A 6,136-nucleotide genomic window follows, 5' to 3' on the forward strand; every position below is an offset into this window, starting at 1 on the left:
ATACATAATTTGAAAATATAGATATTTCCCAAATATTCATGATCCTTTTGATCCTTTAACAAAAGCTTGTACTTCCTTCTAGAAAGCATTGTAGTTTATCTTTTTAACAAGATTATTCCCCCAATAATGAAGATTTTAAAGTATTTTTCTTTTTTTTTAATTAAATCATAGCTGTGTACATTGATATGATCATGGGGCATCATTCACTAGCTTCCAAGTTTACCAAGTTTCACATATACCCTTGTAAGATGCACCGCTGGTGTAATCCCACCAATCCCCTTCCCTCAAGTATTTTTCTGTTGTAGTCCAATTATAAAACTATCAGAATTTATAACACCCTCCCCCCAAAAAAAAGAAACAGATAAATACTTCATCACTTACAGTCGGCCAAAGCTGCCAGATCTAACCTCCTCCACCTTTGATATATTAATTTAATTTTGAAATGACAAGCCTTCTTATAGCATTTAAAGATTAAAATAAAAATGAAAAAAAAAATTTTAAAGGATCCAGATCACTATTTTCACAAATCTACTAAAAATATGCACATACAAAAATATGTCCCATTCTCTGTGGTGGTTACTTTCAGAATATGCTCTTAATAAAGTTATTAATCTCTCAAAACATTTTAGGACTTAGTAAAGAATTCCTACTTGAGAGATGGCAGAATGGAATCTGGGGTTTTCTATTAGATACGGCTGAGTTTAAGGTCTGGCTTCTTTGTACAACTCACTTTGTAAAAAATGGTTTAATCTCTATCTTAGATGTTGATTTATAAAATGAAGTCAATAATAATTACATTTACCTCAAGATTGTGGTAAAAATTAAGAGAGTTTAACAACTGTCAAGCACGGAGCAGTGTTTGGCACACAGTCTCAGTAAACACAAGCTGTTTTATGTAGTGACCCTTTCAAAAACTAAATCCTACCCTGAAATTACAATTGTGATGTGCCACCATTCAAAAAATATAAAATTATGTGTGGAAAATTCCAAGTAAGAAGATCCAAAATTATATTTAAAATTAACTTAATCTTTAAGAGTTAAATATATTGGACTCTCATGACCCTTTCACCACCACCACAGTGGTGGTGGTGGTGAAAGGGTATAAATATCTATATTTTCAAGATGTCTTATGTCTATGAAAACTTAGCCTTTTTAGTCTACAACAGTATTTTTCAAGGTTTTTTTACAGACTGAGGGTTTTAATGGTGATGCCTCAGCTCCCACTTCCAGGAACGGGGGGTCCAGGGATTCATCTGCACATGAAAATTTATTCGTTGAAGCTGATGCATTCCAAGTAGAAAGCAAATGTTGAGAAGAATCTTCACGTGAAACATGGGATATGATTTCTCCAAAGTATTTTTTATTATTAAAAGATAATGTATGGTGATAAGGCAAATGAAAGGCGGTTGGGGGGATACAGTTGAAAGACTATTGGCTTCAAAACCACAGATTGGATTCTGTGCCTCTATTACTTAAAAATGCTGCAATCCTAGGCAAGTTATTCACCTTGTGAGATTGCCTACTCATTAGCAAAATAAAACCTTACAGAGTTGTTATACTGCAAAAGATGCGAAGCTTTTGACACAGTATGTGAAATGCCCAAACATCAATCCTACACTCGACAGAGGTGAATATAGCAAGATAATATAAACGCTACTTACCAATGTAAAGAACAAAGATTGAATTTAAATCATAATAACCATCGCTAGAATAAGATTCATGAGTATACAATATATTTTAAGCTTATTTTCCAACTAAAATATCTAAATGAAAGTAATTTTCCCCTTTTGTGTGTAAATTTTAATAAAAAGATGTATAAAAATAATATTTTGATGTTATTATTGGAAAGACAGGAAGTGAGCAGTGTGCTATATAAATATCCTGCTGCTATTTTGGAGAACATGCACATTTTGAAATATAGTTTGAATCCATAGAAGGGCTGCTGCAAACGTTCATGTCCCATGATGTTTCCGGAGCATTTGCAGTATTAACAATTTCCATAAATTACTTTTATACATTTTAATCCCTCCCCCAATTTCCCCTACAAAAATTGAAATCCTTAATCATTCCAACTGTCTTCTCTCCTTCTCTATCTAGGATAAGGAACATTGCTTGGAAAAGAAAAAAAAAAAGAAAGAAAGAAAAAGCCAGCTGAGTAAATGAACAGCGCTGGACACCCGTGGCCTCTGACTTCAGCCGGGATCTTGGTTACGGCCATCAGCCTTGTCACACACCCTCCACCTGCTTCCTTTGCAGTCCCCGCTGAATCTTGTCTAAATCTTCTCTCACCCCATTAAGATACTCACCCCTCACTTTCATTTTTAGCAGATGCCTTTAACTTCTACTTCAGAGGAAAAGGTGACTTTCCTGACACCTGGGATGACAAGAATCTCATCACCTTTTTGTTTTTCTTTTACCACCACCTACCTACAAGTTTATGTCTACATTTAAAAAAGTCTTATTTTATTTTTTTCTCTAATTTGAGTGAAAAATATGCCTTCTTCGTGTTCTGTGCTCTGTGGACCCCTCTTCAGAGACAGGAGCCCTGTTTTCTTTTTCGTTTCTTCCACTCTACTCATTCTTGAGGACATGAACACACTCAAGTTTCTTTGACATTAAAATTAGCACCACCAACAAAAGCATCCAGTGACTATTACCCAGCTGACGACACAGTGAGGAGGGAGAGGCGTCTGTACCCGCTGCTGCCCCTTCATTCACCATTTACATATTTATTCTTTTATTTACTGCAATATGGATGTTTTTCCCACTCACCGCTAAAACTGAGGTACAAGTGACCCACTAATTGCAAATTACAATGAGCTCTTTTGAGTCATTGCCGCAGTGACTCCGCCGTGGTGCTGTTCTTGCCAACTCTCTCTTATTCTCATGGCGCTTGCCTCCTTTATCACCTTGCCCTATTTCCTGTGTGGTCTATCTTCCTCTGTTTAAAATCTGAAAATCAGTGTCCTGAAGGACTTTGTCCTTGGTCTCCCCTTAAGTGGCTTAGGAAAAGCATATATTCAAAAGATTTTCAGATTTTTATTATTAAGTCAAGTCATTCTCTTCAATGTCATTCTCTTAACACTTTCTGTCAGATTTCTCACAACCACACTGAACTCTCAAGTTCTAAATACATCATTATCTTAATAGCAACATTTGATCCTTACCTGTAAACATGAATTTTAATAATTTAATAAAGGACACCAGTTAAATGCTCAAGCTTGAGTGACCAAACCCTTTCATCACGTCCCACATTGCATTATGCACCATGCTCTTTCAGTTGATACTTTAAACAACTTTGACCTTCCCTAGTCCTTCTGCCTGTTCCTAGTTTGGCATTTACCATAATTTGCCAGGATGTCTTTACCACTTCTCAAATGAGTCCCCACTTCAATCTGAACATAATAGATAATTATGTGACTGAATAACTTGGAAATGATGCTGGTACAATAGGCTTGAGGAATCTTCATATCCATCTTATAATTATGTCTGCTATAGATGCATGAACCAGTTATATGGATTCAACAAAGCCAAATTTGTGCCCAAGAATATTCTATATCTTAGAAGCTTGCCCAGATTGAACAATTGAACAATTAAAACAATAACTCAGACAACAAGAAAAAGAATACTATGTCTTCTCACAGGAAAACTTGTTTGGATAAGTGTGTTACCCAATATTATCTCTAAATTTGATACCTCTGACTTCATAGGGAAAGTCATTGGTACTTGCAGTTTAAATGTGGACTATAGAGATTTAGATCATAAACTTGAATTGTCCTCCCCTTTTCCCTGATGTCTTTATAATGACTGGATGTACTAGTACTATTGGTACTGAGGCTTGGGCTTTTATTTTTTATATGCCTCTGGAAATCAATATCAATTCACCTTTACTACAGAACATTAACAAGTTAGACAAACTCTTGTGCAAATGTAAACTTTTGGCAGATGTACAATCTGTACAAAGATGGCTTTTTGATGATGACTTCCATTGAGAAAATTGTTTACAACATTTTATTGAATGCTGTAAAAACACAACTAAGTGTGAATAGACTTTGATGGAGGACAAAATCTATGACCCTACTACTCAAGTGTTCACCTTGGGAGCTTTCTGGGCTACCACTGAAGAACATTATCGGCAAACTTTAATAACTACAGAGGAAGCCCAACACCTGATTAGTCACTTTGGGTATTGGAGACAGCACATCCCACTTCTAGTAGTTTTATAACAGACTCTATGTCAAGTCAACAGGCATATGGTCAAATTTAAGTGAAGCCCTGATAGCATGAAGACTTAAAAGAGGTGCAGACAATAATAAATAGTGTTTGGTCCCAGAATTCTCTATGTCCTTTAGACCTCACACAATCACAGCTGACTGGGAAGCTTTCCAAGAATCTACCCGTACGTATCTTCTGGGCTTTCATACTTACGGACATCTTTCCACTCCAGATGAATGGCTATAAATGTTTTGCAACTGGCTTTTAATATGTAAATGAAAAAATAAGGTGCTTTCTTTGGCAACACATATATTAGAATTGGAACGATACAGAGAAGATTAGCATGGCCCCTGTGCAAGGATGACACGCAAATTCATGAAGTGTTCCATATTTTTAAAATAAAAAAAAGCAAGAAAAAAATAAGTTATTTCTTTCTGATCTAGCTTATTATCCCACAGTGAAAACTCCAGTTAAGGGAGGGGTAAAAATAACCCTCAATACCTTAGGGGCATTTATAAACAAGTGACTGATCACCTGCTAAACATCAAGATAACCATGCATACTACTCCACTCAAACTTCTAGCACATAGGAGGTCTCATTCATAAGACTTGATACTTCAAAAAACAATAAGGATTATTAGTGAAATAGCCTGTCTCCAAAGTGGGTAAATGAGATGGACTTTTATAGTCATTTATCATAATAAAAATTATGATTCGACCAATAAAATTAAATACTATGCACAATAATCTAATTTTAAATTATGTTCCTGGTCATAGAGTACACTCTGAGGCAGACAGAGAGTTAGACTCATGGGCCACAATTAGTAGCCTAACTATGGGGAGGTCAGTAAGTTTCAGATCCACATCATTAATGAGATATTCAGATGTATTAACTTGCTCAGGAACTAATTAATTTATTTTACACATATTCATGTTCACACAAAGTGACTGTGATTAAGGAAAAAGTAGCTGAACTTATGAGAACCATCCAGCATGCATGGCCATCATGTCTACCAAGGCCACAAGCCCTGTTTGCAAATTCAGCATAGTAATGAAAACCGCTGTGAGGAATCGGGCTGCACATCAACATCCTCTTGGCATACGTTGGTCCTCTATTATCCACATGACCATTACCTTTGCTGGCTACATCCACCACGCCAATGAAGGCCTTTCCGGACCAAAAAGTTCCACAGTTTTTCATTACTTACAAGTTTCCAATGCTCAAGCTCGACGGTGGCAGTGTTGATCTCCTTGGCACCGAGAAGTCAGGGAGTATTAAACAAGGAAAATTTAAGAATGAACCTAATACTGCCTCCTTTTCAGGACAGGATACTCTGCGTTCCTTTTCTGGTCTCTGAAAGTGAATGGGTGGGTCATATTGTTGGGATGAAAGATACCAAGACAGACATAAACCTTGCTGCTGGAATTGTGTCACTTAGGATCACCTTTTTCTGCTCTACTGAGACTCCTGAGTCTCTGTGGGACTTATTACTCCTGAGAAGGGAAGAATGGAATGAAAGGGAATAATTCATTCTCTCTCTCTCATTCACTTACATATATGGTGAACAAAATTTTGCTCCAACTATTTTGGATAACGACTCATAAAGAGATTTCCTCACAGGGTTGAATATGTCACTTTCTACTTATTACGGATGCATGGAATGTCATTAAGGGCTCACTCCCAGAGAACACTAAGAAAACTCCCATTCTCAGACAGTGCCGAACAGTGCTGAGATACCCAGTCAGAAGGGATGTGATGTTCATAGGTAATGAGCCCCAAGATCTGGAGAGTGACCTGTTCAGAGACCAGTCTGGATGAATCTGGGAGCTCTTGGCCTTTCTCTCCTTTGCTAGTTTAACTGAGACCGGGCTCAGCTGCACCAATCCCAGCTACAGAGACACATCAAAGCTGTCTAATGGC

General features: G+C 36.9%; 1 non-coding gene across 1 annotated transcript; it reads left to right on the forward strand.

Moving 5' to 3' along the window:
• The first annotated feature begins 4,503 nt into the window (after positions 1-4,503).
• LOC128586881 (U6 spliceosomal RNA) lies at positions 4,504-4,610 on the forward strand. The gene has a single exon (XR_008380339.1). It is a non-coding gene; the product is annotated as a U6 spliceosomal RNA (small nuclear RNA).
• The last annotated feature ends 1,526 nt before the right edge of the window (positions 4,611-6,136 follow it).

The sequence above is a fragment of the Nycticebus coucang genome, chromosome 5, assembly GCF_027406575.1.
Source record: "Nycticebus coucang isolate mNycCou1 chromosome 5, mNycCou1.pri, whole genome shotgun sequence".
Taxonomy (NCBI): domain Eukaryota; kingdom Metazoa; phylum Chordata; class Mammalia; order Primates; family Lorisidae; genus Nycticebus; species Nycticebus coucang.